Source organism: Nicotiana tabacum, chromosome 22, assembly GCF_000715075.1.
Source record: "Nicotiana tabacum cultivar K326 chromosome 22, ASM71507v2, whole genome shotgun sequence".
Taxonomy (NCBI): domain Eukaryota; kingdom Viridiplantae; phylum Streptophyta; class Magnoliopsida; order Solanales; family Solanaceae; genus Nicotiana; species Nicotiana tabacum.
Window position 1 is genome coordinate 176477997 of NC_134101.1, and position 18197 is coordinate 176496193.

An 18197-nucleotide genomic window follows, 5' to 3' on the forward strand; every position below is an offset into this window, starting at 1 on the left:
ACTAAAACAAACTTAGGAGGAAATGCATCTCCTATGGGGCGAAACTAAAACAATCTTAGGAGGAAATGCCTCTCCTATGGGGCGAAACTAAAACAATCTTAGGAGGAAATGCATCTCCTATGGGTAAAACTAAAACTTAGGAGGAAATGCATCTCCTATTGGTGCAACTAAAACGAACTTAGGAGGAAATGCATCTCCTATGGGTAGAACTCTAATGATTTCAAACTAGGAAGTGCGTCTCCTATTAATGAAACCTTCGCTTTTTTTTTGAATTATTTACTTACCTGTGTTGTCCTCCCTCGAAACTGTTGGGGATTATTTAGATGGGGATGACTTTTTACCCTTTTTTTTTTGTTTTTTCATTATTATCTTTTTATTCTTCTTTTTTGATTTTATTCTTTCTTTTTTTTTCGCATAGCTTCTTTCTTTGAAGACTACCTCCCTTGAGAGTCGTTTTGCCTTTCCCTGAAAGGAACCGCTGAGGATACCGACTTTCCAACCTTGTGTTGGACCCCTCGCAACTACTAGGGATAACACTTTTGAGGAATTATTTACTTACCTGCTAGGGATAACACTGTTGGGTAAAATGTTATCAGCTGGGGGTACCTGACTTCCAGAAAATTTTCTAAATGGAAGGAAAATTTTCTGCCCCAGTTTGATAATATCCCTTGTGGCATGCAGTTCTGGCATCAATGCCATTTCCTTTACCTGTTTCAAATCAAACAAAATTGTTAGTTTAAAACATGGTGGTTGGTTGTGATACTCCCAACGGGATGATTTTTCCTTTTTTCCTTCCTTGCTTTGCGTTGCACAACTTGTTGGGGACGATTTTATTTGCTGGGTACAATCCCTTTCTGATGGGGATATCCCTCTTCTTTTGTGGCACAGCTCGGAAACTGGCATTTCCCCGACCTTTTAGTCTAGTATGGATTTCGCCAAATCATGCTCACTGCTTTCCTTGCTTTGTTCATGGGCCTTGGCCTTGAGGTTTATAACTTTTGATAAAGGCAACGGTATCTCTCTTGACGCTTGTCAATCCTTCTGTCAATTCCCTTTTGCTGGGGATATCTTTTTGACACTGGCCTCGCGTTTGTTCCCTGCTGACTATACCACTTGGATGTACTAGTCATATCTCATTTTGGAAAGCTGATGGCCTATTTGAAGTCATTTCATACTTGTTCTGACCAGACAGACTCTATTGGGGATTTTTCTATGAAAGGAAAAAGATAAAAGGGAACAGAATAAAAAGACAAAGGAAAAAAAAACATGACTCTTTAACAAAAGAAACTATAAATAAAAACCCTATCAAATGCAGATACCGACTCTAATGGCCATGACATGCGTATGTGGCCTATCCTCTACCGTCAATCATCTTTCAAGATCTTCAATTGGCGATTCCCCATCTGATTCTCAATCTTATTCGACTTGTAGTGCCCGAAGGGTTTTCACTATCAAGTCTCTCTCATTTTTGGGTTTTCTCTCAGCTTTCATCGCCTTATGGTGCCCGTGAAGGTTTTCACCAATAAGACTCTCTCGTTTTATATCTCTCTCCAGCTGGGGATTTGGAGTGTTACTGGTATGACTCTTTCTGTTGGAGATTAGAGTCCTTTCTGCTGTGGAACAGAATGTTATGTTCGCCGGTAAGACTCTTCATTTGTCTGACTTGGCATTTTTGAAAACTGATCAGAATGTCTTTCTTTGGACCGTAATGTGGGTTTTTGGATAGGGCTAGAAAAAAAGGGTATTAAAGGCTCAAAATGCATTAATTTTGGGTTATTAATTACAACCTTCGGAATTAGATTTATTTACATCAAACGCAATTTTTGCCCCAGTTTCTTGCTTGGGGATATCTTAATTGATTTTTTTCATTTTTCAAAACTATGACCGAGCCGTGAAGCGCCTATGTATCCTCTTTGAGGAATCAGGTCAAACGTAGTTCCCAATTCCTCTTTTTCATTTGATTCTCTTTTTTTTTTCTTTGTTATCAATTTTCTTTTCTTTTCTTTTCTTTTTTTTTCTCTTTTTTTTTCGTTGTTGTTTTCTTTCTTTCTCTCTCTTTTTTTCGTTGTTACTGATTCCGAACAAGGGGTATGAAAGAAAAATAAATAAGGGTCAAAGGGGGTAACGAAGGATAAAGTGTTTAGGTAGCAGAACAAAATGCCTTCGTCATTTCAGTCTTCAAAACATGCCAAGTGCAAACAACACACTTTAAATTTGTAGTCTCTTCTGATGGTGCTGGACTTGACAATTGTGTTAAACATTTTATTTTTCCTTTGTCATTTCTAAGCACCGTTGGGCGACACTCTCATTATCATGACCGACCCTCATGCCAAATTGGCGAATCTTGCTTTTAACGGTTTTCTTTGTGCTTAACTTGCCCCAGTTCCACATGACTCGGGCTCTGAATAATCTCAAACCGTCCTTATTTTCTTTAAATGGTCTGATCGCCTTTCCAGGGTTTTATGATTAACTTTAAAGACTAGGCCCAAAGTGTGTGCGCATGTCATGTCCCTAGAATCGGCATTGAATGAAATGATAAAAGGACTAAACAAAAGACGACTGGAACTAACAAAAGACCGACTTTGTATTAGACTACCGGCGAAATGGTTTGAATAATAAAACAAACAAAACAACCAGAATAAAATCCTAACACAAACTGGACAAAATTTAAACAAACTGCTATGACAAAATGGAAAGATAAGAAGGTTTGACACATGACAAAATCCCAATTACAACCTTAATAATCCGAACAACAGAAATGACAACAAAATAAGCCACCACAAGCTTCTCTCTTGCTGACCAAGGAACGAAGCGTCCTCCCCAAAAAATTGGCATCTTAGCCACTGAGCTTTGCATCAATACTGCCAAGACCATTACCCGCTTCAACATCGTCACCCTCTGTCAACAAGTTCTCGATAGGGTTCGAGTGCTCCATGTCACTGTTATTGATCACAATCCGCCCTTCTTGGATCATTCTTTCTATTTCTCTTTTCAAATCCCGACAGCTTTCAACATTTTGCCCCTGGACATTGGAATGGTATTCACACCTTTTAGAAGGGTCAAAGCTTCTTGCACGTGGGTCCACACGATTTGGAGGAATAGGTGCAATCATGTCATGATTCTTTAATTTCTCAAATAAGCTTTCATAGGACTCTCCTATTGGTGTAAAATTATCTTTCAACCTTTGTTCCCCTTTATACCACTGGCTTGGCTGTGGGTTATAGGGCATCTGAAAATTTTGTGGAGACTTCTGGAGATTTTGTGATGCTCGTGCTCGCCTCCTGGGGTGTTTTGGTGGCTGGACAACATACTGAGGTGGAGCGACAGAGTATTGAGCGTCCTGAGGTGGATAATACTGCTCAGGGGAGCCATAAAAAATTTGAGGAGGCTGCTCATACCCTCGAGATGTTCTCCTGGGACCTCTTCTAGACCCTGATGTCATCATGATTTCTTCAATCTCCTCATTTGTGTCGCTAAGATTATCTGACTCAACCCGGACAGCCTGAGTTGCGGCTTTAAGAACAGCTTGACTTATAATTTTGCCTGTCTTAAGACCATTCTCTACCATTTCTCCAATTTTGATCGCTTCCGAGAAGGTTTTGCCAACTGTGGACACCATGTTTTGAAAGTAATCTGGCTCTTGCGCTTGAAGGAAGACAGTAATTAACTCGTGGTCATCCATGGGTGGCTTAACTCGAGCTGCTTGCTCTCTCCATTTTATGGCATATTCCCTGAAACTTTCACTTGGTTTCTTCTTCAGGTTTGAAAGGGAAATGCGGTCTGGGGGAATGTCGATGTTGTATTGGAACTGTCTGACAAAGGCCTGTGCCATGTCATCCCAGACATACCAGCGAGACGTGTCTTGATCCATAAACCATTCGGAGGCTACTCCCGTAAGGCTTTCCACAAAATAAGCCATCAACAATTTTTCATTTCTTCCTGCACCTCTCAGTTGATTGCAATACCTTTTCAGGTGGGCTATGGGATCTCCATGTCCATCGTACTTTTCAAATTTGGGGGTCTTGAAACCAGGCGGCAAGTGGACATCGGGGAACATACATAGATCTTTGAAGGCAACACTCTTTTGGCCTGCTAGCCCTTGCATGTTTTCTAACCATTGTTCTAAGCTTTTCACTCGTTGGGTCATTTCTTCCTGTACCATCTTTCGGGCAGGCTTCTCAGCTTTTGCAGCAAGATCAAACGAGTACGAGTGATACTCAGGAGAGTGGTACTGCTCTTGTTGTGTCGTAAATTGTGACTCATGACGAGGAACCTTCCCACTCTGAGTCTCTGGAGCACTTGTAGCAGCTTCGACGTTAGTTGTCATTTTTCTTTGAGGCACAAACCAACCACCTCAACTTTCTTCACAATTCAAAACCAAATATGTTAGAATGGACTCAGTCGGTCCTTATTATTATCAATATATATATATATATATATATATATATATATATATATATATATATATATATATATATTTATTACCTTTGTTTTTCCTTTTTTCATTTTTTTTCATTTTTTCTCATTTTTTTTCATTTTTTTTTGTGTGTGGTCGAATCTTATGGAGATTGCCTACGTATCATGACCCCGCATGAATCAGACCTTGCGTAGTTCGGCCCAAAGATAAACAATACTCGACATTTTTTCTCAATTTACATACTGAAAAATCAAACAAACCACATATTCTAATTAAAGATTTATAAACTTAAAAACAAAAGGCTAGCTTCCTTTCTCTGTTCGACAAATGCAACCAAATGGTTATTTTTGCAAATGTGGCCCCTTCCAAATTTCACATGAATTTTGAGGCCGGGGAGGATTATTTTGACACTTTACAAACTTGTCCATTCTTTTACGAAAATAACCTTTCGACAACTGAAAGATACTCTAAGGCTATTTCGGCAAGAACGGTTTAAGACGCGGCCGAAGCTAGCTCGGTTTATTATGACAAAATTTGAACGGTATTCACCTGACCGTCGACTCTTTTTTTCAAATTATAATAAAACTTGGTGGTGCAAAACACGGCCCTTCAGCGTCTCGGGGACGAAGATTTTTAAGGCTGTGTGGGTCAACTGGACAAAAATCCTAAACATGACCCAAAAGGTGGCTGTTTATGCAAAGTCAGCCTTCCGGCGTCCCTTTCGGGAAAATTCGGCTATTTATGACAAAACAGCATCACCCGACTTCTTTATGACTCTCATTATTGTTTTTCAAATTAGAAAACTCAATATTACAAACACGGCCTTTCAACGTCTCGGGGACGAAGATTTTTATGCTGTGTGGGTCCATATCTCAAAATGACCCAAAGGTGGCTGTTTATGCGAAGTCAGCCTTCCGGCGTCCCTTTCGGGAACATTCGGCTATGTCTTGATAAAACAGCGTCACCTGACTTCTTTATGACAAAATTAAAATTTGACATATATTTTTTATTTATTTGTTTTTTGGCTATTTTAGCAAAAAGTGGGTTGGACATCACCCGACTTATTTATGACAAGATTAAAATTTTTGATTTTTGGCTATTTTAGCAAAAGGTGGGGTTGGACCCGATGAGGGTTGCCTACGTATCTCACATCCGGTGAGAATCAAACCCGCATAGTTCGGGCAAATAAGCTATTTTTGAGAAGACCCTTTTCCATTTCTATTTTTTTTATTATTATTCTTTTTTCACAACAATCAAATAGACTATTATTTTTCATTCATAACAAACAAACAAATTAACGAAAAACATAAAACATTCCTTCTTTTTGAGAAGGTGGGGTTGGACCCGATGAGGGTTGCCTACGTATCTCACATCCGGTGAGAATCAAACCCGCGTAGTTCGGTCCAATAAGAATAAGTAGGCAAATAATAATAAGCAGATGAACTAACCTTTTTTGAATTTTCGTTTAAAAGAACTACTTTAAAAGAAGCAAGGAAATATTATTTTTTGATTGATTTTCTTTTTAAAAGAAAGACTAATATTTTTTTTGAATTTTCGTTTTTTTTTATTCTAAAGAAAAGAAGAAAATATTTTTCGGAATTTTACCTTTAATATAAGAAATGCTTCTAAAATGTTTTTTTTTTGAATTTTGAATTTTCTTTTCAATTTTTGAAAGAAGAATCAAAATATTTTCGGATTTGTTTTTTTTATTTTTTATATTATATTTTTTTTTTATTTTTTATTTTATTTTATTTTTTAAAGAAACAACTAGAAAGACTTTCTAAAGAAATCAATAATGGAAAATATTTTTGGATTATTTGTTTTGAAAATTTGGGGTTCTAAAAACTTTTGGCAAGACAAATGTTCTTGCGACAGATAAAGACATATATACATTTTTTGGAAATAAAGAAAAAAATTTTGGATTCTTTTTTATTTGATTTTTATTTTTTATATATATATTTGCAATAATAAAGCCACTTTCAACGCCCGACTCCCCTCTTTTTTTTTCAACATAATAAAACTTTTGGACTTTTTGACATTTTTTCGAAACAAGACTTGCTAATAAAACAAACTTAATAAGACATTTTTCATTTTCTCCAAATTTCGGCAGAGCTTCGACTCTACTCGGACTTTTCTCTATGCTGTTATTTTCTCCTTTTTTCACGATTTTCTTATATGTGGAAAATGATGACAACATACACAATCTTTTTTTTCGAATTTTCAATGTTTTTTTTATATATATACATATATATTTTATTTTTTTGTATTTATTATATTTTCAAAAATGTGGCATGGGGGACATAGGGAATTTCAAGACTTCTTGGATTCCGTAAATGTTCCCTAGGTGCTTTTCCCAAAAATGAAGCGTGGGGGACATAGGGAATTCCAAGACTTCTTGGATTCCACAAATGTTCCCTAGGTGCTTTTTCCAAAAATGAAGCGTGGGGGACATAGGGAATTCCAAGGCTCCTTGGATTCCACAAATGTTCCCCATGCTTTGATTAAAATAACACCATGCTGGAAATGACCAAATGACTCATTCGCCCTTGACTAAATACAACATGTAGCACATAGGATGCCAAAAGCTGGTCTATTATTTTCAGGTTGCTTGTCCTAGACGGACCCAACCCCTGTGTTGAGTCCCCTAAGTCAAATGCACATGATGCAAATAAACGTTCCTACTAGGGATCCGGCATGTGGCTTTGTTATACTAGGTTCAGACCTGGGTGTTTGTTCTAGACCTGGCTTACCCGAGCGGACAGCTCGAGCCGAGGGGGGGCAGCGTACCGGGAATACAGAAGCTTCACCGGCTTAGCAACTTGTCCGAACCTCGTTCTAAATTGGGATTTGACACTATACAGAAAAGAAGTCGTACGAAGTACACCCTTCTTCATGATTTAGATGACTCAGAAAGGATATGGGTTTCGGCACAGTTTATATACAGTTCAAATAATATCAAAGCGGTAAAAGCAGCATTTAACACATTAGGCTCAAACATGTAAAAATCAGATAATAGATAAAGCCAAATAATAACAATTATTTTAAGCTTGAATTCTTAACCCTGAACCAGTGGTTCTGGGTCTGATCCCCAGGGGAGTCGCCAGAGCTGTCACACCTCCTTTTTCCGCACCCGATGGGGCAGGGGGGAGTTTTTTCCAATTAAAGGACAATCGAAACGGGATTGGTTTAATTGTTTCAGAGTCGCCACTTGGGAGGTTTAGGGTGTCCCAAGTCACCAATTTTAATCCCGAATCGAGGAAACGAATGACTCCATATTATATTCTACGTACCAGAAATCTGGATAAGGAATTCTGTTAACCCGGGAGAAGGTGTTAGGCATTCCCGAGTTCCGTGGTTCTAGCACGGTCGCTCAACTGTTATATTTGGCTTGATTATCTGATTTTGTACATGTTAAACCTATGTGCAAGTTTTAAACTCTTGACCGCTTTTATTATTATTTTTACGAGAATTGCAACGTCGTGAAAATATATCTCGAACCACGTTACATCAATGCACCCGTGGTTATTGACACATTTTATTTAACGTTGTTGAGATTTGGATTTGAGTCACATGAAATGCACACCCGAATTTAAGAAGATAATTTATTAAAATAACGCACCTAAAACAACTACGCGTTTTCATTTTTAAATCGTAATCCTGGCACGCAACGCATGCACAATTACTTATTTTACATAGGCCATAATAGTCATTCAAGTTTTCTGTATATAAAAATATAGTACCCCACATAGAAAACAAGTAGAAGAAAGGAAATATGGAAAAGGAAAAACAAGGAAACCTTGGGCAACCAGCGATCCTTTTCAATTAAATATATGTTAATATGCCTTTACTGGTTTTAGTGTAGATCTACCATTTTGCATTCCTCCCTCTTGCACACGTTTTGCATATGTAAACATATGGAGATGCAACAAAACGCATAAGGCTTCCAATTTCATATAGGTGAAGAATATAAATGAGAAATCCTAATCTAATTAAAAAAACAGTAACAGCAATTGAAATGTATTTCAGAGTACATATAGAAGAATAGTACATATCTTTGTTGGACAAACAAAACTATGATACAAAGTGCAATTTATAAGAAAAATCCAATGGTAACAAGGAGAGGCATAATGGGTATCAGGCAACACTTAACACAGGTAAAAGCTACAACTTTCTTCTTATCCCTTGGCCCAGCAACTCCTATTGCACGACAACTTTTTAAATCAGTTATTGGTGATATCAAATTTTATTTTATTTTAAAAGAAATATGTCACTCTAAGAGTGCTTCAGAATTCATTGAACACAAACAATTCATCATCTGAAAGTAATCAACCATCATCTAGACCGTAAGAATAAAATCAAGCATTTAACCAAATCAAATCATATTCTCGTCGAAGAACAATTGGAGTGGGAAAGAAATGAACCTCAAAACAGAATTTGACCGTGATTGTTTCACTGCTCCGTACTCGAAAATGTAACGGACTGCGAACGAAAACTCGAATCGACACCGAAAAACTTGAAACCAAAATGACCTCAGTCAAACTCCATCGGATTCCTTGGTTTCAAATCGAAAGTTAGAAGAAGAGGTGGAATTGTTTTTGTGTGAAGGGAGGTGTGGTGACTGATTTTTGTGACGGGAGCAGAAGAAGCAGTGATGGAGGAGTGGTCGTTTGGATGGTGGTTATGGCGTTGGGGCAGGTGGTGTTGAGCGTGACGACGAGGGGTGCGACGGACTTGTTTGGTTACGACAGTGGGTCGACGGAGAAGCTGGAGGGAGTTGGGTTGCGACGGAGTTTGGGAGGAGACGGGCTCGTTTGGTGGTGGTTTTCGCTGGGGGAAGTAGGGTTTGGTCGTGGGTTTTTTGGACAGTCGGGTTCCTGTTTCTTCTTCTTCTTTAGGAAGAAGATAGATGTACAGTGTTTTTGCCAAATCCTCTCCGTCCAAATTTTTTTCCAAAAAAAGTCCCCCCTTGTCAAATGTGTTTGTCCGTGTTTTGTAATGTTTTGCCAAAAAAAATGAGCCCCACGCGTGGTGGGGTTCGAGACTTATGTCCCCCACGTGTGGTGGGGTTCCCCATGTGTCCTGGACACGGTTTATTATGGGCTAGGTCCGAAAATTAGGCCTAAAATCGGGTAGTTTGAACCCGAATATTATTCTTTTGCCCGGACCCGAGAAATAGGAAAACGTTGCTTAACTAGTCCTATGTAAGCAAAATAACTACCAAAAATAAGACTAGTATTCAAACAAAACTATATATTTTTTTAAATATTTTTTCGAGATTTAAAATAGCTACAAAATATTAATAAAACTATTTTTGTAATTTTCGTTCTTTAATAAAGACAAAAATATGAAGTAATATTTTTTGTATTTTTCAAAATTATAATGACCGCAAACATTAATAGAACTATATTTTTTTTTTTGTAATTTTCGAATTTATATAAAGTACCAAAATAAAGTACAATTTTTTGTATTTTTCAAGTTTATAAGAGATACATAAACTAAAATTTATATATATATTTTTTGAAATTTTCTTTTTGCACCGAAATAAAGTAAAAATAGTTAAAATGACTATATTAGTCCTAAATTAAATATTTTAAGCTAAGAACGTAAAAATTTCCGGGGAGGGTCAAAAATCACGTGCTTACAATAACTACTACAGCTAGCAAACCAATCAAAACATACATACAAGGCCTACAAGCCTAACATACTGCACTAATTGATAGGATATGTCTACAAGCCTCTACTGATGGATATACTATGATCGAAATAGGGCCCCGACCTACTATACTGTGATCGGAACAGGGCCTGACCTACTCATATCATATATACATATATACACAAGTGGTACATAAAGCTCTAGACCCGGCAACTCCGAAGGGCATGGAGCTTACCAATCAAGCTGAACTCGAGCAACACCTAATGAGGAAGTCTACCCGTCTGTTTGTCTGAACCTGCACGCATGAAATGCAGCGCCCCCAAGAAAGGGACGTCAATACGAAATAATATACCGAGTATGTAAGGCAATATACTGGAAGTTGAAACTGAATTGATAATATAATAACTGAAAGCAACTGGGAGTCAAAGATAATTTGAAGATATGCTTACCTACTGATACTGACTCAACTCTCTTAATATAGTAAGTAAAATAGTTGTCCGACCTTATATGGCTCGGTATATATACATAACTGATCTGCCGTAGTAGGCTTAATTATAGGCGCTCGGCCATACTAGGCTTTGTATCTCGGCCAACTGAGCTCGCTCATAGGTGCTCGGCCACATTAGGCTCGGTATATAACTTATCATCTGATCAGAGGTTGCCCAATAGGGGCCTGCCCATCGATTATAACTCAATGGCAAAAAAATATTATGATATTGTATATATATATAGACTCTCTGCTTTCTTTATTAGAAGAAAGAAATACTCAAATGAATATGAAGTCTCGATAAAGAAAATATTGTAACTTGCGAGACTAGCAAAATAAACGTAAATTCCGGGATATGAATTTTTCTTTATGCCTCGTTATCAAACTCGTGTAACGACGAGATCATGCAAAATGAAGGAAGAGTTTAGCCTTAACATACCTGAGCCGATTCTCTTGACAATCCCTCTAACACAAATCAATCACGACAACACATAACGGTGGATCGGAGTAGGAAAAAATCCGTATGATATTCTTGGGAAAGATTGCACCGCACTCCCTTAAAATCGCAAAATCTCATTGCTATTACACATAATAATTTCGTATGAAAAACGTTTTCTTGCATAGGATTGTTACCTTAAATGAATTTTGGAATCCATCTCTTAAAGAATTAAAGCCTTATACCTTAGTGGGTGTGGGCCCCACTAAGGTAATGACTAAGCCTCCCAAATGCTCAAAATGTAACATTTAAGAATAGTTAATGACAATCAAATGGGATAAGGGATTGCCACATTGGGGTCTTTTTCATGTTTATCCAAAGAATTCTTTAATTAATTGGGTAATATCCCATTATCCAATAATTAACCAATTACCCACATAATTAAAAATTATCTCAAATTTCTTAAAATACTACTCATTTTAACACACTTTATACATCATACTATCATGGTTATGTGGTACCTTGTATGACACTAGTCCATAAATACCGGGTATTTATATCTCGAGCCGTATTTTATCTCAAAATGTCAAACTTCGACGAAATTTACTTTCTTCGATTTGCTTACCCTCCCACCTTCACGAATTTACTCATCACTTGATTGAAATAACATAATACTTATAATCCCAAAATAAATCTCATTCCTGAACTTACGTCTATTAACTTATGAGGAAGCTTTAACGTACGAAAATGCGGAATATAACATCTCATTTTCGAGCTTTCATCAATTTATCTATGGCATACTTTCATGCAAGTAAATATGGGGTGTAACATCATTCCCCCCTTTGGAACATTCTTCCTCGAATGTTGACTGATGCACTTATCATTCTCATAACTCATAGCTCTTGCGAACACTTTAGTACTCCTCTTGCAATCTAGGCAACTGTTCTGTGAATGAATCTCAAAGGCCAAGACATTCCCCTTTTAGGACTCTTTCTCACCCCTACGATTTGTAGTCGGAATCCTTCCAATCTCGTAACTGTTGCTACTTTCTATCATGCAACTTGTACGACTCTAACCTTGTAAGTACGCCTTTGCGATATTCTCTCCTTTTTCCTCCAGCATTTAGCCAATCCTTAGGCCTCACTTTGTGAACATATACAGAGCTTGATAAGATGTCCCTCTAGGCATTTATAAGTATATTGAAGTTCTTTGCTCGGTACTTTGTCGAACTTATGAATATTACTTTATCTTGTTTCAGAGACCTGGCTATCCATCCGCATAATTTTACTGTATCTAGGTAGGTCATACTATATCATAATTCTTACCCTGGTTTTATTATTATCGATGTCTGCTACCTAATTCTAGGTTACTCTTTCACTTCTTATCATAGATGTATAAATCCATGTCCTTCAATGCTCCCTTATTAATGTTCATCTAAAGGATGAAATCCTTATCTCCTCTCATGCGTTGGAACTTTATCCATCTATTATTAATTCACCTTAACGTTGATCCATAATCTACCACTGATAACTTGACCTCTTATGTAACACTGCCACTAGGGCTCACGTCTCATCGGGGATATCTAGAGTAAATCTAGGGGTGATACTATACTTCCATAACCATATTTCATAGCATCCTAACGTGATTCATCTTATGGGGGTATTTTAGTCCCGTGTCATCCGTGAAATCTTCTTCAAATCATTACTCAATCGAATGCTCAAATGTCATCCTACATTTATCACAATTACACCCTGATTCTGCTATCAGGGCAACATTCTATCTCTTCTAATTGCTATTAGTTTTAGACTCCTTTGAGTTCATTAGGCTATATTGAGATTTCTATAACTTAGAGAAACCATCAACTCTTCTTGTTTTCATGGTCTTAATCCTGAGGACTTATCCATTATCGTCACCTTCTCACTCGCCTCTTCTTATCCTTACTCTTGTCTTCCTAAAACCTTGTTGTTCTACCATACTTCACTGGCGACCTATATATATCTATTTATACGACTAGCAACCTCCCTTCATCTTGCTTTCCCTATAGATTTCTTTATGTTATTTTGGAACATCAATCGAGACATCACATCATCTCTACTCTTCTTTATTCTCTTGACTAGGCCTCTCGATACCTAGAAATCATAGGCTGGAAGATATGCCACTGACGACGTTGCTATCATTCCTGGATATTGAATCCTAGTGCTTCTAGTCTTCTATTGAAGTATGGACTATTTGCAACCTTCTGTATTTGAGTATCTCGTACGTTTTTCACCTTTACCTTACTTACCTTGAAGTTTCGCATCATATCTTCAATCTCGTTCATGACCTCCCTTCCACATAAGTATAATTCACATCCACAACTTGAAGCTCTATTATAATACTTGCACCTCTGGTGCACATACAATCTAATAGGAGCTTCATACTGACTTCTTATGGGGTCGGTACTTTTCTAACTGGCTTTATTGTAGAGCTGTTATAGAATATGGCTATTGTACTATATCTGTTGTTCCTCTTATATTAAGAGTGATTCTGCCATGTTCTCACCCATGATTTCTATAATTTTCTGGTTTCAAATTCCTGATTTACTTCGTTGATGTAACTCTTTAGTTTTCTCCTCCTTCTGATCAGGCTTTTTGTAGGCTTAAGCTGTCTCCCGATCTAAAGCTCATGGTATTAGTTATTACTTTAGCTTTTAATGGGCTCTATGGAATATTCCTGATACCTTCGTCTAATAATTCAATCCTTTGTCTATGACCTGGACTCAATTCTTTCCTTTAACTTATACCAGAGTATTCTACGGCTATATGATTGCCACCATATATGCTACATGGATAATGCTCTGAAATCTTAAGTGCGTTCATAACGTAACTAACTCTGGACCATTAATCAAATAATTCCTTGTGTTCCTTCTCAGCTTTCTTTAAACGTAAGCTATTACTTTTCCTGGTCTCCATGCCCCATTGGTGCATGCATACTTAACTTATCTTAGTTCCCACGCATTCCAAAATTTTTGTGCAACTCATATGATCTCGAATATTACTTTTCATTCATCATTTTTTTTCTTCTTCCCATTCATTAGCCACGATAGGTGCCACTTTCTATAGAGTGCATACAATATTGTTGTAAAACTGTTGTTACAAGACCATCTTCTATTTAGGTCATTGTGCTTAGGTTGAAGCATTCTTCCTTATTTCCTCATCTAGTCTTTTGTTGTAGTACTTAGAGAAGCCTCTTTGACTCTTGTAAAGGTGCAAACTTATTACATCATATACTCAATAAAACTTTTGATGTTCGTACTCACCTATGATTATCCTTAGTTACTTACCTCCACGCCGTTGTGCTCGTAGGGTTGTTTCTAAATTGAAATTTTAACTGTCTTCCTAGTGGCATTCACTTTAATTTCCTTAATACTCATACGGTACCTTTAACTACCCAACTCCTATCGAGATATTTCTCAAGGGTCACGATGTCATATTTGTGAGACTGAATTCCCCATGTTGGGGTTCACTCTGTTTATCTTGCACGATCTATTGATTTGTCCTTATCCTCTTATATAGCCATAACTAGGCCTTTCTTGAATCAACTACTAACTACTCGTTGGCCCATTCTCAAATCAATATTCTGCGTAATATTTCTTGGGTTATTTCCTTTGTCTTAACTTACCTCTCGCACTGGCTCCTTATTAACCAATAACATCTCGGGCAGGAACCCTTACTTCCTCTCCTTGACGTCGTGTTTGCATAATACTCTGGTATCGTAGCATATCTGTAGGCTTTGAATAAGTGCAATCTCATCCCTTTTTTATTTTATCGCATTCTTCCTTTACCATTCCATAATTACTAGAACCACTTAATTACGACTTAATGTCACATCACTCTAAATTCCCCCCTTTAGAGAAGTACTAATATTTAGCGCTACGACGATCTACCTATAGATGTTTTAACTCTTCATCATTGGCGTCTTCTCACATTATCGATGACCCTTACTCACTTTGCAGTAATCCTTCTGTACCAAGGATAAAGAAATTCCTTACTCACGCGGGTGTCATTTAGTGTAACTAGCACACATAGTCCCTTAAGCTTAACTTTGCTCACATTGCTTTCTTTAGGGAAGCGTCTTCCTGAATAACCATTCTCTAAATTTCTCATGAATATTCTTCTGTTTTCTATTCTATTATCGCCGGAACGAAATATGAAACTCTCATGATGCCGACTATTATCCAATCACTCAGTCCCTAATTCACGTTTAGTTTGTCTTATTCACCAACCCCTACTGATTTTTTTTATTCTGGGGTCTAATGTTTCCTTCCGGTAGTTGCGTTGGAGTCACGAACTTGTTTCTTGAAGTGAGGATATGACTTTATGGCCTATACTCTTTTGTTGTTTCAAAGCCTGTCACTTCTCGTCTTTTCCTTCACTTGACTATAGACTCTGTAATATAGTCATATTTTTACCTACCATTGTCATCACTGTATCACATCTTACTCTTAATGCTTCATTAGATCTCTTCTTATTTCTTGCTAACATTTATGTCCCACTTTATTCTGAAAACTTCAACAAGATATTCTTTTGCTTTTAGCTCCCTTTTGCTTCATCCACCAGCTCTTCGGGTTGCCTAGCATTATCTCTCTACTAAGGATGAGAGACATACTTAAGATAATATTTATCCTTTTCAGGCTTCCAATGCCTATCTTTGTAGCGCTCATATCTGGCTGTACTATTTTGGAGTGTGCTATCTAGGTGTCTCACAAGGAGATCCATTACCATGTTTGTACTATCCTTCAGAAATGTCAACTAACTCTACTAACCATCCACTATTTTGCATTACTTTAACCCCAGACAGATCCTGATAATCCATCCTTCTCTTAAACTATATATGTTAGCTCCCATAGGGCATAACTGAGATCGGTGTGGCTGATACATACACATCTGTCACTATTGAAGATAACTGAAAATGCTTATATCTCCCTTTTCTGAATGATAATCTTTATTAATTGGGTACCTCGTATCCTTCTTCACCTTGCTTCTTTGACTTGTTGAAACTTGTGTCTACCTTCTGATTCTGTTATTGCTTTTTACCGTAAGAGTGGATAAGTATTCTTTCCTTAAAACTCCTTATCAAGAACCTTACACCTTTTAGTACACACATGGTCTGCTGAAGACCTCACATTTACTCATCATAAGCATGATGCAAAATCGAGTTCCTCTAACTCAACACTTCCACAACTATATCTCTTACCGACCGTCTTTTTGAATGTACGCATCATTGTATTATGAATAAGATAGAGTCTAGGAAATTGAGTTCTTACAACTGAGCTCTACCACACGATCTTGAGTAAGAAGAAAGAGTGACAACCCTAAATGTCCTATAGCCTCCTGCTTATAAGTGTGGTGCACAACACACCCATAAACAAAACTTTACTAGACACGTCTTGTAGACTCTCTAGGACAGAATTGCTCTAATACCACTTTTGCCACGCCCCGAACCTGGGGGGCGATATTGGCATCCGGTGCCTCAAATATCCTTGCGTACCAACTTGCGACTAAGGGACTCTGAACATATAATGTCATACTTTGGACATGGGCCACATTGCAAGACAATTTGCAAATACTGACTAAGCATCAATATAAAGTTGTGCCGACAAGGCCATTATAACTACTACAACTGGCAAACCAATCAAAATATACATACAAGGCCTACAAGCCCAACACTGCACTAACTGACAAGATATGTCTACAAGCCTCTACTTATGGATATACTATGATCGGAACAGGGCCCCGACCTACTCATAACATATATATATGTGTGTGTGTGTGTGTGTGTGTATGTGTGTATGTACATAAAATATACATAAAGCTCTAGACCTGGCAACTTCGAAGGGAATGGAGCTTATCGATCAAGCTGAACTCGAGCAACACCTAATGAGGAGGTCTACTCGTCTGTCTGGCTGAACCTGCACGCATAAAATGCAGCACCCCCAAGAAAGGGACATCAGTACGAAATAATATACCAAGTATGTAAGGCAATATACTGGAAGTTGAAACTGAACTGATAATATAATAACTGAAAGCCACTGGGAGTCAAAGATAATCTGAAGATATGCTTACATGTTGATACTAACTCAACTCTCTCAATATATTAAGTAAAATAGTTGTCTGGCCTTATAAGGCTCGGTATATATACATAACTGCTCTGCCGTAGTAGGCTCGCTCATAGGCGCTCGGCCATACTAGGCTCTGTATCTCGGCCAACTGGGCTCGCTCATGACCATAGTAGGCTCGGTATATAACTTACCATTTGATCAGAGGTAGCCCAATAGGTGCTTGCCCATCGATTATAGGTCGATGGTAATGAAAATATTGTGATACTGTATATATATAGACTCTCTGCTCTCTTGACTGGAAGAAGGAAATACTCAAATGAATATGAAGTCCCGATAAAGAAAATATTGTAACTTGTGGGACTAGCAAAATATACGTAAATTCGGGGATATGAATTTTTTTTATGCCTCGTTATCAAACTAGTGTAATGATGAGATCATGCAAAATGAAGGAAGAGCTTAGCCTTAACATACCTGAGTCGATTCTCTTAACATACCACGTTGGGGTCTTTTCCATGTTTATCCAAAGAATTCTTTAATTAGCTAGGTAATATCCCACTACCCAATAATTAACCAATTAGCCACATAATTAAAAATTATCTCAAATTACTTAAAATACTACTCATTTTAACATACTTTATACATCATACCATCATGGTCATGTGGTACCTTGTATAGCACTAGTCCATAAATATCAGGTATTTATATCTCGGGTCGTATTTTATCCCAAAATGTCAAACTTCGACGAAATTCACTTTCTTCGACCTTCTTACCCTCCCACCTTCACGAATTTACTCATCACTTGATTGAAATAGCATAATACTTATAATCCTAAAATAAATCTCATTCCCGAACTTCCGTCGATTAACTTATGACGAAGCTTTAACGTACGAAAATGCGGAATGTAACATCTCATTTCCGAGCTTTCATCAATTTATCTATGGCGTACTTTCACACAAGTAAATATGGGGTGTAACATCATTTCCCCCTTTGGAACATTCATCCTCGTATGTTGACGGATGCACTTATCATTCTCATAACCCATAGCTCTTGTGAATACTTTAGTACTCCTCTTGCCATCTAGGCAGCTGTTATGTGAATGAATCT

At 37.5% G+C, this 18197-nt stretch overlaps 1 long non-coding RNA gene across 1 annotated transcript; it reads right to left on the reverse strand.

The window, feature by feature from the left end:
* Positions 1 to 8403: 8403 nt before the first annotated feature.
* LOC142176532 (uncharacterized) lies at positions 8404 to 9802 on the reverse strand. Its single transcript, XR_012705192.1, has 2 exons — positions 8839 to 9802; positions 8404 to 8614 (listed from the first exon to the last, which is right to left on the reverse strand). It is a non-coding gene; the product is annotated as an uncharacterized LOC142176532 (long non-coding RNA).
* Between the last annotated feature and the right edge of the window lie 8395 nt (positions 9803 to 18197).